Raw genomic sequence first — 25242 nt, forward strand, 5'->3', positions numbered from 1 at the left:
CCAGTATTTTGGTTCCTCTTCAGCTGCCATCCTGTCAGGCAGTAGTTTGGATGACACTCACCATCCGAGATGGGCTGTATGAGGTTATTCAGAGTCCTTGGGCTATAGTATGTATAAAAAAAATAGAAAAAAAGATATAAATAACTCTTTCTTACTAAGATCTTGTGACCCTTGCTATCTAAAAGCATGAGGACAAATTGAGAATTAGACTTGTTTTCCTTTACATAGCAAAGTTCTGTTTCTTAGCCATTGAATAATTTTTGAATTCTCTGGCTTGTTACAGACACACTTGCTGTGACGCAATTCATGGTCTTATTCAGGAAAAAAAGTTAGTGAGTAATAATAAGAGCTGTCAGAAATAAAATTGACTCCATCCTTGAAAGGGCTCATGCTAGTCTTCCTCTACAGTAAGGGACATCTCCTTCAGGTTTTAGTTTTCCTCCCCTGAGTTGGTGGTTGTTTTTAAATTTTTTTAAATGCTACCTCCTTGCATTTTTTTTTAATCAAGAGTTCATACTACAGAATGTTGATAACATTTGTTATAATGTTCAGGACACAAGAAAATTAAATTTGACTATGAGGTGGCAGAACAGGTATTTTGATGGCAGTATGTAGTACGTATGTTTAGTGGTAGGTACTAAAAGTACCAAATTTGACATCTGTTTGTGTTTGTAAAGCTTCTTGTGTTCTTTGACTGTAACTGGTTACATGGACAACTTCAGAGGAAGAGAGAGGAAAGGGATGGATGGTTTACTTGACTCTTGTGCGTGTGTGTCTTGTAGAGAGATACGTAGGTGCGTTGGAATTGTCTTACAGTGGTGCAAATAAATGACATGGGGGTTGTCAGAAGGGTATGAGACTTGAGGCTTAATATAATTAATATATAAAATACAGAAATAGAAATTGGGAGCTAGGGGGCTGTTCTTTTGTACAGCAGTAGATCTCTTGTGTGGTCTGGGGAGGGAGATTTCTCTCTGGCCTCTTTCCACATCAGGGACAGAGATGGTCATTCTGCTGGGGCTCTGGAGAGCTGAAGTAAGGACTGAGAAATGTTCTGAGGATTTTGGAGCACAAAGACACTAATTTATATTTTTAAAATGTGATATTTTCTCCTTTTTATCAAAGGTTGCTCCTTTTTATGTGATAGAGCTTATGGCCAGAAGCAATGCATTACCTTAAATTGCTGTCACTGAAGCATCATGAGAGACTCTGAGAAATGCAGAGTCCGATCCTAACAAGGTTTATTTTACAAAAGAAAAAAAATGTTGTGGTTCAAAACAGTTCTCATACAGCAAACTGTAACAACCTCTACATTAAATCCCCCACCAGAGGGAGCCTGGATAATTTAATGAAGACATTAGAAACTGGTGGAACTTTTAACCAGTTTCTTCCCTTTCTTCTCTTGGAGCCCTCTGACTATCATTTTGCTGCTTATATTGAGCAAAAAAAAAACCTCACCCTCCTAGCACTGGTGTAAGGAGGTTGCTCAGGTAACATGGCGCTGCAGTGACAGTGTGAACCGCTGAAATGTAAGGGTTCGATGGTTTAGTGTTATGAAATGCTTTCCTGCCTGAAAACCAGTAAAACTTCTTAACTGTGTATAATTTTATACATTCTGAGGGTCTCTTTCCTGTAGCTGTCTGCCCATTGCACACTGAGAGTTCTACTCCAGACTCAGGCGCTTGCTTGCATTTAGTAAATGAATTGCTGTCTTGCGGGCAGCACTGTGGTGCTGTCAAAGCAGGCGCAGTGATGGTTACCCATGGGATTTCGTTCTGCCCCGGCTGGTACAGTGCGGGTCTGTGTTAATTGTGTCCGTGTGAGAAAACGGCCATTTTTCTCATGAATTTATAAAGGACTACAGTTAAACTTTCAAGGATGAAAAACATAAGATATATGCTGAGATGAGGAACATCTCTCACTTGTCTGTCTTGTCTGTTTCTTACCATTTTCTGTAGAGATGTTTTGCAATAGAAAAACTCTCCTTTTCTCCTCAGCAATTACAGAAGGAGATGTTTCTGGAAAATGAAGACCTTCTCTCAAGGGCAATCCAAAGTCCTCTTTTATGGCAAATTTTGCATAGATTTTTATGGTTGGAAATAGTTATATTTCACTTCCCCCCCCTCACCTGGATGTAAATACAAAGATTAGGAAAAAAATTTTTACGATGCGGGTTATAGAACACTGGAACAGGTTGCCCAGAAAGGTGGTGGAGGCCCCATCTCTGGAAACGTTCAAGGCCAGGCTGGATGAGGCTCTGAGCAACCTGATCTAGTCGGGGATGTCCCTGCTCCTTGCAGGGGGGTTGGACTAGATGACCTTTGAAGGTCCCTTCCAACCCTAACCATTCTATGATTCTATGAATGCAAAAAAAAAGGAAAGCCGTGTTCAGCATGAGCTTAGGATGTGCTTAGATCTTTTCAGGTCTGAATTTATAAGTACATAGTTCATGAGAACTTCAGGTAAAATGGCTTAAGAACAAGGTTATGGCCATCATTCCTTCCCCTACACCTGCCCCTTCCTGAGCAGCTCTGGTGTCCCTGATTATTTAGGAATTCAGATGAGCCTGGTGTCAGGAATGCAACATTTGGATGGATGTTTGTTACAGCAAATATGAGTAAAGTTCAGACATTTGGGAAATTGGATCACGTGCTTGGTAGCGCTTTATATGAGCTTAGTTAGGAAAAATGTCATGGGTACAAAGCCTGTGGACCTTTCGGATCTGGTAACGCTATAGGTCTTAGCCTGTTGCTGAAGGCTGACCAACTACACTCGATATGGGATTGTGGGTCAACACAGATTTACCCCATGCTGGCTGCCACAGTTTGTATGCTTGGCGGGAAAGCCAAGTTTTTCGCTTGATTTGTCTTTGGTCTGCCCTACCAAAGGATGAGGACAGGCCAGAACTGAAACACCCAAGGTTAGAGCTAGGGCATGGCCATAGATGAGAGCTAATTCTACTGAAAACCTGCTCCTGTGAGAAGGGAGGTGGAGAGGGAGTCGAGTAAGCACTGGAACTAAACAGTGCTTACTAGAGACTAGAAGGGTTAATAATGAATAGGTGTGTTTGCAAAGACACTTCTTTCTTGGACTGTAATCAGTCCAATGCCCTAATTTTACAGTTACTTTGTTGTCTGAACCCATTGTCCAGATGTGTTTCCACAGCTCCCGAGTCTGCAATGGGAGCAGTTTATCCTTCTGTCATCTGAGGATGCTGAAGGTTTTAAGCCTGTGGCTGATGTACGTGGGTGTTGGCATGGTGTTTCAGGTAGCATGCTGTTCAGATCACTTTTCCAAGAATTATGTACCAGCTGTGGAAGGAAAGCTGTTTGAGCTATGCAGAGTTCAAGAAGTGACAGAATTAAGCTTGCTTATGCAGAGTTGATCTCTATCTTAATGTACGATCATCAACTGGATGATTAGATTCTCCTGTCTTGTTCAGCATGCAGAATAGATGGTGTTCAATTAATGATCAGCTCTTCAGTGTTTTGTTTTCTTACTCAACGTGGGGCTTAGGCGTTACTTAATGCACACCCTACCCAAGCCCTGGTGAAAGCAGAGTTACTTCTTAGGACTATTGCCTGTGCGTGCACTCTGTTACTGGGTTACATTGCAATGCAGTGGAGACCTGGCTGGTTAAGTGCCTTGTCTTCTCTCTGACCCCTGTCTTTGCTGGTACGTTATGTATCCTCACATCCTGAGCCTGCTGTTCACTGCCTGCTCTGTACTCCAAATGTAGGTTTGTTTTTTTTTTTAAGGCTGTATTTGAATGTGACATATGTAGTGTTCCTGGTAGCATCTTTCTACTGCATATGTAGGTCATTTTCTGAGCAGAGGAAACAAGATTGTACACAGAATTATGCAGGAGTGAAAAGCGCTCGCATATGGTTCACGGCTCACCTGGTGGGACTGGCTTCTACTAACAGTAAGGTCCAGTAGTAAATAACAAAAATAACCAAACTTAACCAAAGAACTCGCATCACATAGTACCAGCTCTGTATTATCTTTACGGTGATTAAGTAGTGGTCCACTGTACCAGCTGGGCTACCATCTATGCTGTGAACATATTGGGAAATAACCAATATGACTTGTTGCTTATTAGAGATGAAGATGTGTGTGCTGGCTTGTTTTTTTTTTGTGTGTGTGTACTACTAAGCTTTTTCAGATGCTGTGTATTTTTATCTTGGAAAAAAATTACAGATTTATCTCATCCTTCCCCCCCTGCCCCCAACTCCCCATGAGAAGCTCTAAGGCTTCAGTCTCTGTCCACCAGTTTTTGGGTTGTTTGTTTTGCTGTTTTTGTTTTTGTTTTTTTTTTTTTCTCAGGAGAGTTTATACCTTAGTACATCTTGGAGGGGAAGACCACCCTCAGCCCTCAAATATGCTGTGCTGCTTCTGGTAGATGCTTGTGATTTTCAATCCAGAGATTCATAGGCTATTTTTCCCTCTGGAGACAGTGGTTTGTTAATAGGAGCTCGCAGTAGGCATGCAGGGGAATGGAGAGACTGAGTTGGATTGGACTCCTGTACTGCCACGGACCAGAGATGCTCACCCAAGTTTCTAGGATCTACGGCTACTGACGTTACTGTGTGTGCTCAGGGTTGGATCTCTGCATCTTAAGAGCTTAATCTATTCGTGTGCAAAAGCATCTGGGAGCATACATTAGCTTCTGACCAGAGTTGTGATCTTGCAGAGTACCAGAAGAATATTAAGATGCAAAACTCTTTCTTTTGAAGTCCTCTAATTTTGTGTGTGTTGGACAGGATACCCAGTGCTAAGCTCAGTTCACTGTCATGTCAACAAGCGCTGACTTCATTAGTGTTTTTTCTGATGGTGTAATACCAAAAGATCAACAACTTATACATAAATATTTCTACCTTTGGCAAATATTTAGGGACCATTTCAGAATAAAGTATTAAGTGCACAGAGTTACATCTAAGGGAATTTTTGGACTTTTGATTCTTCTGGAAACTATTTAAAGTCATTGCTGTTGTTTTTGTCTATCTTAAAACAAAATTCATACAGTTCATAAACCTTGAAATTTATTTTCTGTCTCCAAAACACGGGAATCTTGTAAAATAGTTGTCCCTGTACTTGGTGTCGTGGTTTTGTTAGTAAGGGGGGGCCTAAGGTGGTAGCTTCTGTAGGAAACTGCTAGAAGTCGCTCCCCTTTGTTCAGGGGACTCGGCCGGGCCTAGGGCGGACCTGCTGCTGGCCAAGGCCAAGCCGATTGGTAGCAGAATGTCCCGTGATAACGCCTCTGCGATAACGTATTTAAGAAGGGGAAAACAGAAAAAAAAAGAGAGAGAAGAGAAGATGTGAAGAAGCTGAGCGGGGGCAGAGGCGCAGAGGGGGAGGCGCAGGCCTCATGGGCCTTGCAGGCCTCACCCTCTGGCCTCTCGTCAGGCAGCCGACTGGGCCCGACTCGGTCCAGCCCGGCTGCAAGAAGTGGAGAGGAGATGAGAAGTGAATGAGATGTAAAAAAGATCCTGAGAGACATCTACCAGCCTGTTGTGAGGAACGGCTGCAGACACCAAGGTCAGTTCAGAAGGAGGGGGAGGAGTAATGCGGCTCCTGGCCAAGATTCCCCTGCAGCCTGTGGTGACGACCATGGTGGAGCAGGTTGTCCCCCTGCAGCCCATGGAGGTCCACGGAGGAGCAGAGATCCACTTGGAGCCCGTGAAGGACCCCATACCGGGGGAGGTGGATGCCTGAAGGCAGCTGTGGCACATGGAGGGCCCGCTGGGACAGCTGTTCTGGAGAGACTGCACCCGTGGAAGAGATGACCCACGCCGGAGCAGTTCCACAAAGGACTGTGGCCCGTGGGAGGGACCCCACAATGGAGCAGGGGAGGAATGTGAGGAGTTCTTCCCCCGACCATGAAGCAGCGGTGTGAAACAACGTATGATGAACTGACTGCAACCCCCATTCCCTCTTCCCACCCCCCATGCCACTCGGGAGGGGAAGTTGGTAGAGATAATGTTAAGCTTGGGAAGGCGGAGGGGTGGGGGGAGGTTATCTTGTTCTCTATCTCATTATCCTGCTGTTTGTAGTAATAAATGAATAGTTTTCCCCAAGTTGAGTCTGTTTTGCCCGTGACGGTAACTTTAAGGATTTCTCCCTGTCCTTATCTCAAACCTTGAGCCGTTTTTCCTTATATTTTCTCTCCCTATTCTCTTGGAGGGTGGGGGGAGTGAGAGAGAGACTGCGTAGTCTGGTCCGATCGGGGCTGAACTACGACACTTGGTCAAATTGTTCTATCAAAACATGACTCCTGTTGTATTTTAAGTATTTTTGTTCTTTTTGAAAAAATACAATGCATCCAGTTCATATGTGACATAAAATTGGAATTATTATGATCCTTTTACTCCTGATAAAAAGGCAGCTTGAAGGAAGCTTTCAGTGTTAAACACAAGTGTTTCCTTTCTTATATTGAAAAATTCATGTGTGCACCATAGGTGGGCTTATTTTCAAAATGCTTTGTTTGCTGCAGGAACAAGAGACCAGTGGCATCCACTTACCATGATGTTAAAGACAGCAAATCATTCAGCTGGAACTCTTGGATTTAAGTGACTTGTTTGGCTGAAGCTTATACCGGTCCCATCAGCTAAATAGCAAGGGTGTTTAAAGCCTGCTGTTCTGCAGCTGGGGACAGACTTCCTTCTCATGTTCCTCCCCTTCAAGCAGCAAATCCTTGTTTTAAGTGCCACACACCACGTGTGCTAGGGATTGCTCCCAGGCTGACTTTCCTGGGATGTCAGCTGTCTCTTTGTGTGGCTGTTTTGTTCGTGGGCTCAGACACTGAAGCAGTTGTGTGGATTTTAAAAAAAAAAACCCAACTCAAGTGCATATTTATTGTTACATGCAACTTTTTACCTTGGGCTTGTCCTTCAGTTGTCCCTTAGGGGTCCTCTCCCCCTACCGTAGAGGTGGATCCTCCAGTTGCATATATTCAGGAGCTGCCACCTGACCTTTGCTACTTGAACTTTTCTTGCCCCCTCCCTGATTTTTCCAGAGTAATTTACCAAAGGAGCAGCTCTCTGGAGGAGGTTTGCCCTCTGTAGTTAATCTCAAAGGCTTCTTGGTTCTCCTTAGAGCTGATGTTTTCCAGAAGCACCTGGCACCAACCTTGGGGCTTGTCCTTTGCTAGTAAGCATTTTCTATCCACCAGCCATTCTACCTGTGCTCCTGAGTGATGAGGCAATTTCAAGGCAAAAAAAAACCCCAACTTCCAGGCAGTGTGGAAAACCCTGGTGATACCCAATGCTTTTAGTACACAGGCTGGCAGGCACTCTGCAAGTTTGAACGGTCTCAAGGGAGAAGCAGGGTTTCCCTGGGAGGCAGTTGCTTCAGGCTTCAAATCTAGAACTTCCTGGTCCGTCTTCAACACCATGTATTTGAGAAGGTCTGAGTTTTCACAGGTCTTGTGCGGGCTGGTAGCATTGAGGAGCTCTCTGATCTGATCAACAGCTAGCCAAGCACATACAGCTCCGTGCTCCGTTGTCCCTGAGGCAGTAAAGAAGCGATTGTCAATCTCCAGACGATAGGCACAAAAAAAGGGAAGATGCCAGAAATCCTAGAGGACCCGCAGTGTAAAGAAAACAGTGTATCCAAAACTAGAATCATCTGCTAATAGCCCATATTTTCATTGTCTAGTCAAAACTAAATAGCTTTAGAAACATATACTATAAGTGGGAGCCCTAAGGCAAGAATTTTCCTGCTTTTTCCTGGAATTTGGAATTTCTGCAGGTCAACCTTTTCTGTCTTGGACAGAAACAAGGAGTAAAACCCCTTCTCTTTCCTTTTTCTTTTGGTCAGGAGCCTCATGTGCATGGTTTTCTCCACTGTTGCTTCTCTTGCAAGCTTTCAGGAAAGCAAAACTGGCAATTGTGTTTTTGATGGACCTATGGACATAATGACTTTGGGAAAGGAAGATTATTTTCCAGCAGCTGGAAGGAAGTATTAGGGATGTCTTTGTGCTTAGCCGCAGTTGTGCTGCTTTCCTGTCCTACTGCAGAGACCCAGGGGGATGCCTTCCAAGTGGGAAAGAATAGAAGAGCCTCCTTGGTGTCACACACATTGTATTGCCCATGCTGTGAGGTGTGTGGTCTTGGGAATGTGTTCCTGTCAGTGCTGCTATCAGAGAAATGTCTGCTGAAGCGATCACTGGCATGTGGCAATGGAAGAAGGTCTTTCAGTTTTCATTGCTTCTAAGAAATTCTCTCCTCTTCCTTCTTCCATATACTCGTTCTGTGCCAGAACAACATAGAAACACCACAAAGCCTCGAACAATCTACCTACAAATCTTTCTCCTGTGAGTTGCCTAGACCTTTATCTTTTATTACTCGTAACATTTCCATTTCTCAAATCTCTCTTCCTGGTTGGAATTTCCAGCCAAGAAGAAGAAAAAAAATTGTGCTGAAAACTAGCCAGGGCTGTGTGGAGTGCACTGAGAAATCCTGAGGGAACAACTCCCCTTGTGCTGCTGAACTGGCAGTTGTAGCATAAGCTTCACATTCTGGTATTGAACAGCAAAAATTATCAGAGAATTATGGAAGGGAAAAAAAAAAGCTATTATCTAAGCTACTGTCTTTAAAGGTGCTCAGAGAAAGTTGGAGGCAAAAGTCGTGTATTGAAGCTAATAAATATACTTAATAAATTACTTGAGCTTTTTTTTTGTAGGGAAACTGGTAGATAACGACATACATTGATGAAAGCTATGACAATGAGGCTGATGCAACTTCAGAAATCTAGAAGAATAACAAGCACAGAGCCTGCATGAGGTGTTGGAGGCAGGGAGTGTTTTTGCTGCCTGTTTGAACATCTAACTGGAGTGTAGCTGGGAACAGGGAGAGTGCGAGCCTAAGTTCTGGTGTAGTTGATGGAGGATGATATATCAGAATCCCAAAGTCAGATGCCTCAAGGCAGAGCTAGTAACCTTTTGGAATCTGCTTGTTCAGTGTGTTGTAGATGGAGAGAAACACTGCTTCTTGCGGTGTTTTTTGTGTGATTAAGGTTCAGGTAAATGTGCTATATTTGTTATTCCTAGCTGTGTTACGATTTACTCTTCCTAACTGTTACTTTGAACTTAATTTTCTGTTTCTAGCTGCCCACCTAGGAAGTTTTGTTTAATCTGTGCAGTTAAGGAGAGAAAATCGAAGGGACTTGCCACTAAGTGCTTGCTCTCTTGATTTGTTTGGTTAATTTTTTTAAGGCTGCGGGTTGAAGCTATGATGGAACCTGGGGAAGAGTAACATCTGGGAAAGGCAGTGTGGTAGTACATGAACTGGAGCACAGTGAGCATGGAGGAAGTCCTGGTTAAGACCAAAGCTGTGTGTACTTTAAGCATGCACTTCAGCAAATGTTTGCATATAAGTGACCTTTTTTGTTTGTTCACAGGTCCTTGATTATTGGACTGTTGAGGTCAGTAGTAGCTATGTCAGCACAGGAATGGGGAATCTGCCTGAGGGGAAAAGGTAAGTCTGGTTTTATTCACTATGGTGTTCAGTAGCTAAATCTTTTGCCTCATAGACTCCCTGCTCCTGCATTAATCATAGGTGCTGCTGACCTCACCAGTCCAATTCACATTGGAACAGCTTGGTATGAATGGAAAGCTAGAGCCACCTGGACAACTTCGGGATCTTGAGGAACAGAGTGGAAAAGACTAAATGTCGTACGTAGATGTTCATGATGTTCTAGCCTAGGAATTCAATGGCTGTGGTAATATTTTGAGCTGAATACTGGGGTCTGGTTTTGTGCTGTGTGTAGTTCTTGGGTAGGAGGACAAATAAGGCACAGAATGTAGACCCTTTCTTTTGTAATGATTGACTGGCATGTTCCTGGAAAAAAATCATTGGTGCATATAGCAGAAATCTGAGCATGCAGTGGGGTAGAGCATTACACAAATAATGTCAACTTCCCTTTTAGTAAGTGGGAACGTACTTTACTAAATTATTTGAAAGCTTAGATGAGAAGGTATTGTTTATCTTAAAATCTAACTTTGAGGCAGGGCATGATAGTTATCTACACCTTTATGCTCTGTGTGATTACCTCTCTGCATCTTACTGTCCTGCAGGCTCAGGGCTTCCCTTCTCTCCTGACCCCAGTCTGCAGTTTTACTAGCTAGGGTAAACAAAATACTATCATGTTCAACAGCGTGTGTACTTCTGAAAAAAGGCTGTAGTTACAAGGCATACTTTTTAGGTCAAGCTCTGTTGTGGTTTTACTTTCTTTTGTGTCTGCTGATAGTGACTTTAAAGTAAGAAAAGATGCAGCTTCTGTTTTGGCTTTGATTCTGCCTGTCCCCACCTGTTTCTGAATCTTCCTTCCCTCGAGTCAAAAGCTGTCTGTTGTACCAGTCTGTAGGGCCTCTCCCTGATTCAAAGTTAATTGCTTTCCATGACACCCAAGTACTATCTGGGTGATTAATCATTTTCCCCTTAGATCTGGAGTGCTCCCTTGCACAGAAGGAAGCAGTGCTCTGAGCTTAGAAATAGAGCAGAGCTTAGAAATAGAGCAGTGCAGAGGTTTTCCTCATAGCTCAAGACCAACAGGCCTATCTCCTCTGTAATACTGATTCTGTCTTTAGCAAGATCTGAGTCACCTGTTTAGAATATTTATGTTTAGCCTGTTCAGAAGTTAATTCTCAGTAATTCGCCCTGTAATGGTGAAACTTCTAAGGGACTGCATCCCTGTTTTCTTGTTCTCCTTATCTAGAATCTGAACTTGTTTCTGGCTGGCTTAACAGAGCCTCTGCTCTTGGTCATATGTTCCCTTGCATCTTTCATCCACGGGTATGGATTTGTGTGTGTGACTCTTAGGTGGGTTGCTGAGGCGTAAATCCCTATGGCTGTGTGGGGGCAAGCCTGGCCTACTTGTTAGCCTGCTGTCTTCAGCTTTTGTGTTAATTCTGCTTTTCTTCCTAGAGGCTCTTTCCAGAATATGTGAAGTGAGAGCGTGCTTGCTAGATGTGATGAAGACTTGCTATGGACTGCTTTGTTACAGTTAAACTACTCAATTTTTCAGTTTGTCTAGCTGCAATGGCTTCTTATTCCCAAGTTTTCCCTATGAGGAAGCTTAATTTGGACTGGGATATAGGGAAACCACCTCCTTGCACTGGTGTAAAGAAGGAAGACCTGGAAGTGTCTAAAGGTACTAAAGTAGCACTACTTGAACCTTGGTAACCTATCTGCCACACTTGTCTTTCCAGGCCCAGATGGGTGAGAAGGAATGTCTGATCCAGGCCTCCTAGGCAGTCATGTTGGGAAGTAGGAATCCAGATATCTGGACAATTGTGTGTATGCATGTGCAGGAAGAATTGAGTAATGAAGCTGGATATTTTAATTAGGAGTTGCTTGTATTTTTGTGGTGAGAAAAAATGTGATTGAAGGTGGCTATGCAAGAGGATGCTGTAAAGTAAATGTGCAGATTTTCAGGATTAGTGTGTTGGGACCGCATTCCACTCTGGAGGACAGGAGAAGGTACAAAGAACTGCTTTGAGGTATGGAGCCGTTCTTTCTGCTTCTTTAATATTTTTTTTTTATCGGGGGGAATGTATAGTTCTTGGCTCAATTCTTTCTTCTCTGTTCTATTTTTATCAAGTAGGGATGTATGTTTCTTGGCTTAGATAATGTGGACTTGTATGGTCTAACACCTGCACAGGGTAATTAGCTTTTCATGTGTTATGTGGCAGTAAGAAAGAGAGAGGACTTCAGGAGGCCTGGCTTAGCACTCTCACACCAGTTTTAAGCTAGTGTGATTCCATTTCTTTACCCCATGGTCTTGATACAGGAGATGTGAATCTGTTCATCAAGTAATTGTAGGTTCATATAAAATTAAGTCTGTAGGGTAGATATGGATGTCATGCTGAGTTAAAACTGAAAAATACAACTTCTGCAGGTTTGTTAGAGAAATTTATAAAACTTCTAAGCTGATATTGGAAGACGATGCACGTCCTATTTCTCACAAATGCTTATATTAATCTTCCATGATATTTTGGTTACAGGAATACTCTTTTTCTTGCTTAACGCAAGTGATTCAGTTAGTTGTGGCAAAACATAAAAATGCCTGTGTGCATACTTCTCAGTCTTGTACATGTACATTCCCAGTGAATCATGCAGAAGCAATGTATGGCTCTCTTTGGTTTGGATTTCTGTTTGTTGTACATTATCAGCACTAAAATACTTGTATCCCTAAAGCAATAATAGATTGAGAAGCGTTTGGTCTGCCGTGTCTCCTTTTCACAGTTGCTCTGCGTGATCTTTGGTTTGGATTTCCATTTGTCATGCATTATCAGTCACTGAAATACATACATCCCTGAGGCCGTAATAGACCGAGAAGTTTCAGGTCTGCTGCATCTCACTTTCACAATTGCTCAGTGTGTTCTATACTCTCAGATCTGTCCTGTCACAGGATCTGTTGCCATTGGTTTTCTAAATCATAGTAAATGGCCAGTGCAAATACCAGTTTGGGTTGCCTGTTGTAGGAGCTGGAACCCACACAATTTGCTTATGTGCTGTAGAAGCAATAGTAGCAAGGGCTCTATTGTGTTTTTGTACTAGCAAGAAAAAAATATTATTTCATGCTGATACAAAGAGCTAGAGACACATAGCCTTGAACTCATCTTGCCATAATGTGAAGTTTTTTGTGTCGAGCAGTATGTTAAAATAAGTTAAATACGTGCACACTTAGGAGGCTTGCTAACTTTAAATTCTGCAATAAGAAAATGTCTGTTGTATAGTTGAAAGGCCTGTCTTGCGAATTGAGAGACCGCAGATGTCTGATGCACCGTCTTTTGCTGTGTAAACGCTAAGACCAGCCTGTAATTCTTGGATTTGTCACTTCCTGACCACTTGATCTTAAAGTGACTGATATTTTATCTCTCCATTTTTCGTTTCCTAAAGTGGGGCTCATGTTCGCTTGCATTTTCAAAAGGCACTCTTGGACTTATTAAAAACAAATAATAATCTTCAATTCTGTCAGTCAGAACCTGTTCAACACTACAATTTCTGTGAATAGACTTCATAGTCTGATTTTCAGTTTCTCATGTAATTACCTCTACAGCAAAGTCTCTTCTCTCCCTTCTCGCTGTGTGTTTGGCCTTTAGAGAGGCAGTATTGTTGGTGGTACTATCAGGGAAGCCTAATATTCAAATCTTACTGAAATGCTGGTTAATTATTTGTTACCAGTTACAATTAATGGGTGTTAAGTAACTCCCACTTGGCTTTGTAGCTGTAGGTAATTCTACTTAACTGGAAATGCAAAACCTGCGTTAATAGATACATACATACAAATTGTCACATATTTATCACTGCACAGAAAAATGAGATTGCCTAAAATCAACCCAACTCTATGAAGCATTTTTAAGGTATATCTCGGTGGAGTAATGTAGACTTAACTTCCAGTGTGTATCTGACATGCTGTATCACTAACTATGCTTATTCTTCAGTTACTCCCACGAGCCTCTTCTGTTCCTTACAAGCCGTTGGCACAAGAGTCATTAAAGGACTTTGCTACTAAATGCTTTTGGTAATTCATACCTAAGTTTGAGTTTTCTGATATGGAATAATGAAACACTACTCAAAAGTTATGTATGTCTTACCAATTAAAAAGTCCTTTGAACTAAGAAAGGAGAGCAGTGTAAACTCAGAGTGAGCAGATGAATGTGAACTTGATAGTATTTGGAAGGTGGATCATGCTGCACCTGAAGATGCCGAGCAATAGACGTCTGAATTGCTGAAAGCACGCACTGGATTGGAGGTACAGTCTGCGGGAGGTTTTCTAGTTGTTATGTAGGTCAAGAGTATTAAGGAAGGGGATTCTGCTATTAGGGAAATCGTCCGGTGGCAGGAAGAGGAGCATCTTGCTAGAACTGAGGCTTCTTCCCAACCTCATCAACATATAAACCTCTCGTCAACCTGTGTGCTTGCAATGGATTGTAACATTTTATAGGGAAAATACTTGTGGTTTTATTATTTTCTTACTGCATACAAGTATGAGTTGTTCAAACTGGAAAGGCAGGAGTCGGTAGTGAGTAATTCGGAGATCCAGTCACCCATGAGCTGTTCTGTGCTTTGTTGCTAGTTTCTAGAGCTTTATTAGAAGCTATCACAACTGGTTCTTTGCTACTCGCAGTTACTCTATTAGTGCTCAGTTTAGTGATTCTTCTCCAGTGGGTAATTAACTCTGCCTCCTGGTGCTGCCCTCCTGCAGTATTGTCAGCAGTCTCTACCTTTTTTTTTTTTGGGAACTAAGGAAAAAAACGTAGACCTGAGATGTTTTTAAAAAGTAAATAAAAGTAGTTCTTACTTTTGAATGAAAATTCAATTATACATAGCTAGGTTTTACTGTGCTTGATGTTTCGATTAGATCTTGCTTATGAAAACTTAATTTAAAAAATCAGGTGAAATGTGACCAGATTACAGGGAAAAACAAGATGGGACACAGTATTTACTTCATAGGGTTTCTTTGGAAAGAGTGCTGTGAGAATTTGGAGCTTCCCTCCCTGCTCTGATGTTAGGATTGTCAGTTATCCTCAAATATGAAAACTTCTTTATAAATTTCCCCTGTGACAGTAGAGTAGTGCTGTAAGTGCAGAACTAGTGAAGTTTGTATTTCAGAGAGATTCTGGATTTAGTTGGTTTTCTTGGTGGTAGTTTGTGCATGAATCTTTTTGCTTAAAACTTGAACCTGACATGAGAATGTCTTGTCAGTATGAATGAGGGCTTGGCTACATTTTTAGCAGTAAACCTTTCAGAATCTGCTTCTTAGTTGGAGTAGATACAAAGGAGTTAAATAAAATTCTCTGTGGTAGCTGTGCCTCAGAGTACGAAAAAAGCTGGGACACTTAGAGGCTGAGGGACAGCAAACTGAAACTGCAGAGTATTTCATTGTCTGGTTAGTCATCTTACGAGTTAGAGTGATTTATTGCAGCTTGCACAGTGTAAGTCACAGGGAAAGCAGATTTTATCTTAACAAGGGCATTTCCTACATCTCTGTTAATTAGAATGGGACTATCAGATATGCCATTTTAAATGTCAACTGCTAATTCTTCTTATAATTGCTTGTTTTTACTGTTCTCTTATTGGATAGGGGCAACACAGCAAACTGCTGGATGAGAGAATCAGTGCAGTGCTCTGAGTTACAGAAGGGCATTTTAGATACCCGTCTTTATTTCGTTTTAATCTTTAGGTTGCCTAGAGTTACTGGGATCTTTTATCAATTAACAGCGTTTACTGAGAACATCACAATGTTTGCCCAGCTTTCGCTGCGGGCTGACCTGCAGCTCTTCCTGAATCCTCCTGTTAACATGCCCGAAGAACGAAAACAGGGCAGGAAGGAGCCGCTCTGTGGGGGGACCATGGGAGCTGCGCTGCTGTGATCTGCGCTTCTCGCATCCATTTGCTCTGAGCGCTTTTATTAATAAGGACATCTGCAAAGTAAAAGTTGGACTAAAGCAACCCTATTAGCAGAATTACATCTGCTCTTTGGGAGGTGGCTGTCCATTACAGTGCATCTAGGCAACTGCAAGTTGTCAAAAGCTGAAAGTCAGAAGAGCAGCATCTCTCAGGTTTTCCTGGGATCTGTCCTCTACTAGTCTCTTCCCTGAGGCCCTGAGATCTGCAGCCTTGTTTTTAGGAAGGTCTTTTCTTTCCTCCCTTTAGCACTTGACAGCTACTGTCTTGGTTTTTTTTTCTGCCACTGCTGCAGCCTCATTCTTCACTTGCAACATCTCCATTTTGTCAGTAAAAGCTGATGGAAGTAAATACACACTGAAATAGGTTAAAGTACCCTTGTATCCCTTGGCAGCTCGAGTACTACACAGTGAATCCTGCAGTTGTGATTCCTGATCTAGACTATCTCAGGTCATTTCTAGGAATAAACCTACATGGCCTGAAGAAGTTCAGCACTGGTTTGTCCCTCTACTAAGAAGGATCTAGTGCAAGGTCATTGTCCTGATAGTCAAAACCCTTTCTGAGACTTAACCACTTTACTTGAGGGATCCTTACCTAGCATTCCTTCATGGGCTGTTCTCCTGTTACAGGGGCATTTCACTGGCACCAAGCAGCTGTTATTGAAATGGTGGGAGGGAAACTCCCAGACCACAGGGAGCAGTTGCATGGAAGCTGCACATTTAAGCTGAGCTGCTTCTCTTAAAGCAAATAAATGTGCAGCACTTGGACTGTAGACTCAAGATGTTGACTTAACCTGTGTACACTGGGAACACCCTTACTCCTCCTAGCATGCAAAACGTGCATGCCATGGAAGGTATCTTGAGGAAGAAGTACTATTCTGATTTCCACCACCACCCCCAACCTCCAGTACTGCAAATATAGATGCTGTTTATTTTCCCATATGGTAAAAAAAAATGTTCTATTATCTCTACATGGATCACTTGTTTGTAGACACAATCTTCTTTGTGTATGAAAGCTCTAGCATAAAAGGAAACTGAGCAGCCACTGTAACTCGTATATTTTCATTATAATGATAGTTATATTTCATTACTATCATGAATGCTGCTTGCATTGTAATAATATAATTGAAACCTATTTTAAATATCAGGCCTTAGGCTGTAAAAGGCTTACAAGGCTTTTGTTTGTTTTTTAGAGCAACAGTTATAAAATCATATAACTGGTACCTGTCTTCTGACAAATCATACTGTTTCTTGGTAACTAAATGTAGTAATTCATATCAAAATACAGTGTTCTGCATTGATGGTTGCAATGTATTTACCCATTGCCAGCACAAAATTACTGGGAATGTAAACTAGACAGACAATATTCTTAGAAATGGCTTTCCAGAATAACAAATGAACACATTCAATGTTATTCCGTAGTTTTTGTCTAAAATACTAAATTTGCAATGAGATGCAAACTCTAGATGAGTTGGGTTTTTCTTAATTAATGGTAAGTGGTAGGTAAGAAAATGCATTCTAGGCTTGTCTTCATCTTAAGCTGCCTGTTTGGAGTCAGTTGCTGGCTGGTTAACGCAAAGAAATGTAAAGCAGTTTACAGAAAAGTTAACCGGTTTTAACTGTTTTAATGATTGCACTTGTAGAAGGAGGCACAGTTCAAACCAAATTACTGCTTAGTTGAAGGGGAGGGCTTTCAGGTATAAGTTGAAGGCATGTTTTTAGCTGAGCTGTAGTTCAGCTTCTAACGCTTGTCCATGTTTGTTTAAATATCACTTTTCTTAGAATTATTGTAAGTTGGGTAAAGCATCACTGTAGTAGAACTAGTAAAGAAAAAAGTGGTTTATAAACAAAAGCGCAAAGTTGGAAAGGAGTGTTCATTTTATGTGTAGCTTTCAATTCATTACCCTTGTCCTCTGAAAATAAAATTTCTCTGCACAGAAAATCTTTCCTAATCCTTGAAGCGTTCAACTGTTGTTATAGAGTTTTTAGTGTGGGACTGTTTGTTTTGGGTTTTTTTTTTTTAACCATGTAACAATTGCACGATGTTCATAATACTGGTTTTCTAGCATATATGAATGGTTATACAGATGAGTCCTACCAGATCTTTCTGGGGCATTATAAAAACATACTTCCATGCTGGAAATTGCGTTTGCTTGGCAGAGTCAGCAGGAAGAGCTGGATGGCCACTCCTCAGCCGCACAGTTCGTGCGACTTGTGGTCTTGCACCTTAGCACAAGTCTGCGTCAGCCATCAGATCAAAAGTCTCAAATGGGAAACGGAGTAGCAGGGATTCAGAGATGCATCCTGATCTGCTCCTTTGCTGGAAGGGAGGGAGCGACTGACTGGGGAAGCAAATCCTTACTTTTGGCTGCGGCTGCTGTAGGACTTGGCCACGTTCATCTGCCTGTTTTTCCTGTGTGTGAGTGAGCAGCGTGTATTGTGCATAGTCTGCATGTGCTAAAGAACGCCTGCAGCAAATTACTATTTATTTAAACTACAAGCTTCACTTTTAAAGTAGATTAAGTAGTGCTTGTCTTATGTGTTTATACGAGCTGTCATAAAGAAAACTACTATGTTATTTTTATAATTTTCAAGTGAAAGAAAAATAAAATGCTCTTATTTTCTGGAGTGAGAAGCTTTTGCAATATGGTAAAAATAAAGGTTGCATTCGGTAGTATAAAAATCTGTGCTGCTTTACTCTTTCACAATGAAAGATCTTCTGCAGCTTGTAAGTTCTCAGAATCTTTCAAAATAGTGCTTAATCAAAATTAATTCAGAAACAAAACAAATTAAGACTTTTTACTAGTTGCTTTTGGTAGCTTCTAGTCACTTTTAGAGCTGAGTGTTAATCTTGTATTGTTATAATGGTTCAGAAGTGCCCTTCTTCACAATTCCTGGTACCTTTCAAGTAGAGGGAACTATAGCAAATTCAATATTGAAAATTAGTGATACTCTCTCCCCTGCATGCCTATGTTGCACATGCATACACTTTTTGAGAAAGAATTTTTCCGATTTAGAATTTAGTTTTATTTTAATAAACTTTCACATTCTAGCCTGGTAGGTTCTTGTCTATCTTGCGTCAAGTGTCGTAGCTCACTCTGTTCGTAACCACTCAGTTCATAACCACTCATTTTGTAACCACTCAGTTTCCAGATTAAAAAACACTCCTTGGGTTGCAGAATTTCAGTGTAGGAAAATAAGTACTGTGATAAATAGTCCCTTCTTGATTACATAATTTGTTAAATATTCATGTTTCTCTACTGTGATATGTGATTTCCTTATGTTCTTCTTGTGAGATACTGCCCTAGAGATGTCAGAGGAAGGTCTTAGCACTTTCATTATACAGCAATTGTACTCTATGTTGGCATCCTAAGTTTTTTATGAGCTGAGTTTGCATCTGTGTCCGTTCATCAAGGGAGACTTCAAAACTTGAAATTACTTTTGTGCAATTCAGAAAGGCTAATGCTACCTTTTTGGGGAGGTGTGTGTTTACAGTATGACAGTTGTGGTTGCTTCTCATGGACACAATTTGAGTTGGTTTTTTTTTTTTTAGACGAGGAAGGATTTTGTGTTCTTGATCCTTATGATTATACAAAGCCAAAAACCTTCTTGTAGTCAACAGAAGGAATTATTCATCCAAGCTCATTAAGATACAATTGTTCTATAAATCTGAAGAAATACCAGCTAGTGAGAAGCTTTATTTTTCTTCAGATTGTTCTAGGCCTAGGACTCCTTCACAGTTGGATGCCACATAGTAACATAGGTATTTGGCACTAATTATATTATTTGTCACTGTGGTTTGGGCTGGAGGCTAGATAGGGACATGAAGATCTGCAATTACTTAGTGTATTGGATGTTCAACAGTACAGGTTCTTTAGCTATGATGAACCAGCTCTCTCTGATTTAATAAATCAGTGTTTAAATAAAATACAAGACTTTAATGAAGTCTGCTGACGTTGGACTCCCAATCTAGAGGAGGTGTACCTAAATCTACCTGTTAGAGTGATTTTTGTTCTCACAAAGCAATGTGGTGTTAGTGCTAGTGGTTCATCCCACTGCCTTTATGTATTTCAGAGCTCTGCTGTAGCCGAGTACAGTTGTGCCACTGCTAAGAAGTGGCCCTCTACTGTTCTAATGTGAGGGAGAGATTGAAATGGGAGAGTGTGCTGCCAGTCATCCTTGAAATAACTTTCAGTAACCAGTTACAAACTGCTGATAATGCCTTACGAGATACGTGCAGTGGGTGGAAAGCCTAGATACAGAAACTGGGACAATATTAGAGGAGATTTGAGCTTTCCCCTGAAGTTCACACTCAAATGCAAGCTGTTTCAATGAGGTTTTAGCTTTATCTGCTGGAGAAGTAGATAGTGTACTAGAACAGTGTTAAAATGCACTGCTTTCTCAAGTATTTCTTATTAGCATGTTTAATGAGGCACTCTAATATCCCCTTAGGTTGATTGTCATTACTGAAAATTGAGGTGTTAACTGTAACAACAGAAAACGACTCTACAAGAGTATTAAAAGGCTTAATTTTTGTTTGCGTTGAGCTGTAGAATTAAAATGTGTTGTGGAGTTGTCTGTAGGATAGAAGTGGCTGATTGTTGATGCAGCTCCTGTATGTGTCTTTGTGAAAGTGAATAGTCTTTTAAAATAAACGTCCTTTGCAGTTAAAATGTGTCCGTTTTGTCAATGATAGGCATTCTTCTTTCCCCAAACTACTTAAATGGATTCTTCTTTAGGTTGACAGTAAAGAGTATACAGCTATTGTGGAACTTGTAGCTTCTTTCAAAAAGTTAACTAGTGTGTTGTCCTTGTCCTCTGAATATTACTACTCAGATGTTACCAATGTTCTAAAATTATTGGTTGGCAAGAATGCCGTTTTTGTCAGAAATAAAGTAAAAATCTTACAGTATGATTTGAGGGAATACACCTGAAAGAAAATACTTGATGATTGTCTCTATTGGTATAATCTGATGTACTTCTGGGTTCAATAGTGTTTCAAGGCACTAGATTTAGATGGCATGTCCAATATCCAAGATGTAAGAAGTTTATCAGATTTCCTGCAAAGTTGCTGGAAGAAGACCTTAGCCTGGTGTTCAACTGTAGCTTGGCAAGTTTCCCTAGGCTCCCTTGGAATTTACTATTTAATTAAAAAAAAAAAAAAAAAAAGCAAACATCATCCAAACTTTAAATCCATATTCAAACTTTCTCGTAGCATAATAGCCTCTATTAAGTTGTTTATTAATATTTAATTCCTAATTCTCTTTGCCGTAAACTTGCTCCTTCATCAAGTTGCCTCCACAAATCCTCCAGCTGTGGAATCGCTTGCTAAAGCTGCTTGGAATCCTTACAAGTAGTACAAACCACTATGGGCAGATTCTTAATGCAGTGAACTTTTACACTTCTAATGAACTTTTAACATTTTAATGAAAATTTGCTCTTACAAGTTCATTCTAAGATACATGAAAAACCAAAACTATTGCCTTGGTTAAGTATCTCAGTATAGCTTTTTACGTTAGTGAAGAATGCCTCATTCACTTGAGTATCCTCCTGGAAGGAGATGTTTTAGTAACTTCTGTTTCTGCCTGTTCATTTAGAACTGTAACAATACAAATTTCTGTAATGAGCTGTGACTGTTCTTTGTTGTTAATAGAGATTAATGGCTCGGTTGCTGTACTTTGAAGTAGAACCAGGAGTATCTTTGCTTCTTTTTGTGATTATTTCACATCCTGATTTTAGTTTCTAGCTGCACAGCCTGGAGTCCCATGGCAGTTCAGACCAGTCTCCATTATCACACATAGTCCTGCCTGTGGGCCAGTTCAGGCTTTTGATCGCGTTGTGAGCTGTTTAAGGGAGCTAAGTGGTACAAACCCCTTAAAGGGCGGGTGGATGTCCTTTTAGCTGCTTGTGTTCCTGGTTTACCTGGTGTTGATGCGAAGTGTGAACTGGAGGGGAGGAGGAAGAGAACCATGATGCAAAGAGACACCAGCTCCTGGATGTGCCTCCTTCGCACTTCTAGGTAACCATCAGGCCTCTCTGTTGCTAAGCATGAAAGGCTGATGGAGTTTTTGTGTGAGTTTTTAACTTGCCCAGTTCTTGTCACTGGTCTCTTGTGTTTATGAATGTTTTGGGTAGTAATCTAAACAGCAACAACAACAAATTGTCAGGAATCCTTCCCAGTGTTTTCGCTGCTCCTGACACTAGTCAGGACTAGACACATGACTGGAGCTGTAGTGGAAGTCCTGGTCTTTACAGGATATGTTTGCACCTGATGTAGCAAAAAAAAGTCTTTAAAATTATTCCATCTAATACAGACTGTGGTTGTGGTGACTATCGGCTAACACAGATAACATCTCTTAGTATTTATTCTCAGATGCTTTTTATAAACAAGAACTTGGATTCCTTCTTTAGTCCTTTTGTTTTGCTGCCTCAATCTCACTTCTTAAAATATATTTTTAATTCTCCTAATTGTCATAGGAGTTCTCCTTCATGACCTTTTCCTCTCTCCTGTCACTAATTTGTTGACTTCATTCCTGAGCTATTTAATGAATTCTTTATAATGCTGATGTGTTCATACTGAAAATACCTTTCTGGATGGTGATGTGATTCTAAGATGCCTTTTCACACCTACTTTCTATTGATTGTCTTAAAATTGAACTGTGCACTGTGTTGTCTCTGCTTTCCAATAGTAAGTGTGCAGATTATAGTAGCAACTCTAGTAATTAGTCTCCTAAGTGACCTTGGAAATGAAAAAACATTTAATATGATGATTTCAGTCCATCATGTCATCTGTTGCTTCCCATATAATCAGATGCATCTTGTGGTCTAAATTTAAGAAGCCTTCCATTATATTTTTTTCTGAACTGTATTCTTTAATGAGGGCAGAAGGTTAATGCCTTGGTTACTCAAGTGGATAAAGATTGGGCTTGCCTGCTCTCTCTCGTCTCGGATTTCGTAGCTGTGGTGCACAATGTAGAGCTTAAACTTTCTCTGACAGATTTCCAGTTAATTGTTTTCATTCTCTTTTCCTCACATCTTGTCACTTATCAGCTTTATTAGTTAGTAATATACTTGCCTGCAGCAAGAATCTTTTATTTGATGTGAGCAGTTTAACAGTGAGAGTATGTTAGCAAATGTCATCTAAGTGTAAATGAAGGCAGTCTCGTATGAAAGGTTAAGAAAAATTACATTGCAGCCATATTTATTTTGCTAGGAAAGCTGTTCTTTGTTTTCAAATTTCTATTAGAATAACTACATAATGATTACTGGTTATGTATTTTAGAGATTTTTATAGTTGGTTAACGTTTAATGCCTTGCTTCCAACTGTGCCTTTTCAGAAGAACTTACTCTTCTATGTTCTAGTGTGTCTTAAATGGAAATTAGAGGAGGAAAATCTGCAGAACGTGGATCCATTCTAAGGCAGTTGAAAGCAAACCTGTAATGTGAATATCATTATAGAATCTAAAACTTTATTTCCTTAAAGTGGTATGATTTATTTTTTTTTCCTTAATTTGATCTGTTTTGGAATAGCCTTTTTTACTCCTGGTGATTTTTTTAGAAAGAACTTTACTTTTTTTTTTGTGTGAATGCTTGCTGGATGGTAGCCAGCCGAACTGGGGAGGCTTTCGTAATTGCCGCCTCCCATTTCCTGAAACCTCCTGCTGCGCTGTGCTTCAGGCTCAGAGTAGTGATGCATATGTTTTGATATCTAAATGATAACTGGGAAAATATAACATAAATTTATCTTCTGAACGGAGATTTTTGTTTGGATGTTTTGAGCCTATAGGTTTTGGGAAACCCAGTAGAGGAAGTAAGGTCTGAGTACAAAGCCGAAATGATGTTTCCAGTAGAATCCACATACAGACATAGCCATCTTTACCTCTCAAATTAGCTTCACTAGACGGTTATCTAGTTCAAAGATAACTTTCTTGGGAGTATATGTTATTTTTCTAAAACTTTTAATGGTATCTGCGTTGGGGAGGATGAATGCTAGGGACTGACTTTCAGTAGCTTCCTTGAGAAAGATCTCAGTTTTCTCTTTCTGTCCCCTGAAAGACAGAAACACAACCATATTTTTCTTCCCTGTATTTATTGCAAGACCCCATTCTGTTTCCGTACCTGTTGGCTTCTTGGTAGAGGGCTTGGTCTCTCATTTAATTATCTCATTTCCGTGTTACTCTTGCAAAGTTTTGCTGCTGAGCCTTTCCTAAGCCTCTGCTGCCCGCCATGGGCAGAGGCTGTGACGCTGGGCTTTGGGCTTGGCCCCGTGGAGCCAGGCCAGTCCTGGCAGTGTGGAGATGGCCGTGCTGCAGTGGGACATCGAGCATGAGCGTGTGAGGTGGCGTGCCCGAGGCCGGGGCAGTGAGAAGGCCCGGTCTCCCCAGACCAGGGCTGCCACAGCTGTAGGGCCCTCACGTGGGTCCTCAGGAGCTTTTCTTTCCAGAAAGCTGAGGTGCTGCTGTGCTTTCTCATAAAGGCTTTTCCCTTATATGTACACTATCTACTTGACTTTCATTACAATGAGTTCAAACGTTGATGTGAAGGATGTGAGAGAAGTATCCCTAATGGTGAACTGCGTTTGAAAAATCGCTTCTCTATCAAACACGCAAAGGGCTGTTTGACTGCATTTTTCCATGGTGCGTTCTGGTTGGCTTTGAAAAATGGTTGAATAAATTTTTAATGTGGTTTGTTTTTTTTTTTTTTTTCTTTTTTTTCCCCTGGCACTTTTATGGTGGTTTGTTTTGTTTTTGGGTTTTGGTTTTTTTTTGTGTTTTTTTTTTTTTTTTTTTCCAATTCTGTGTGGGTTGCTCAGTCAATAGGAGGAGGCGGCGTTGGCACATCCTGGGAGGCCCTGCTGGAAACTGGGTTATCAAGCTGAGTGGCTGCTGCGAGCATTTACCTATCGTAACAAAAGATCTTCTGATGCCATTTTATTATTAAACAATCTGTATTCCTCGCTTGAGCTTTTGGAGGCTCGCAGCGGTTCTGTCAGGCTAAGCTTGTTGCTAAAGATGATTTTTTGCTCTCAATTTGGTGAGTCAGCCAGGCAGCGGGGCGCCGGCTGAAGCTGCTGCCGTTTAATGATGATGCCTTTCTCTCATGACATGAGCTGGAAGCCATATCTGTGCGTCAGGAGCCATGCACATGCTTTTGGGTGACCCCCTTTCTTGCTGGGGGTATGGCACAGGCCCTGCTGGTGTGGGGCTGTTGGTGTGGACGCAGTGGAGCTGCCCCAGGCTGGAAGGTGTAATATCTCTGCTGCTGCTTGGCAGTGCTCACTGTGCTCAGGTTGTATCTCAGTTGGCTTCTGTCAAAATGTGGTTTTTTTGTGTATGCCACCAACGTACTTCCAGTTTTAACTATGAAAGCAATTGGTTGTCACTGTTGGTTCACTTAAGGAAATTGAGATATAAATTTCCTTTAAATGAGAGCATGAATTCAGTGGATTTGGACCACCAAAGCATGCACTGCACCCAGCTCTGCTCTTTATACACCATTTTTTACCATTTGTGTGTGTGTGAGCATGCTCCTGTGTGTTCCACATGGGCATTCCTGTCTTTTGCACACATGGCTTATTCACAGCCATTGCGTAATTCAGAGGAAATGCTACCAGTGTTAGGACAGAATGAAAGGCAGCTGTGCTTTAGCTTCAGTCCTTGCTTCCTTATGGCAGTAGAGTTTTTAGCACTGCATATGGAATACTTTTAAACCAAGTCAAGAAACAATCAAGAAAGTCAAGAAACAATTAGTTCCGTGTAACAATAATGAAATTATACAATAATTACAATGATCAGAATAATAATGCTTGGCCTTCCTTTTCCTTGGAGGTG

The 25242-nt window shown here is 41.1% G+C and overlaps 1 protein-coding gene across 1 annotated transcript in view; it reads left to right on the plus strand.

Annotated features, from left to right (window-relative positions):
- Nucleotides 1-25242, plus strand: part of SLC2A13 (solute carrier family 2 member 13) — a 164448-nt gene that overhangs the window by 1235 nt on the left and 137971 nt on the right. The window lies entirely within an intron of this gene.

The sequence above is a fragment of the Chlamydotis macqueenii genome, chromosome 1, assembly GCF_036417535.1.
Source record: "Chlamydotis macqueenii isolate bChlMac1 chromosome 1, bChlMac1.mat, whole genome shotgun sequence".
NCBI classification, from domain to species: domain Eukaryota; kingdom Metazoa; phylum Chordata; class Aves; order Otidiformes; family Otididae; genus Chlamydotis; species Chlamydotis macqueenii.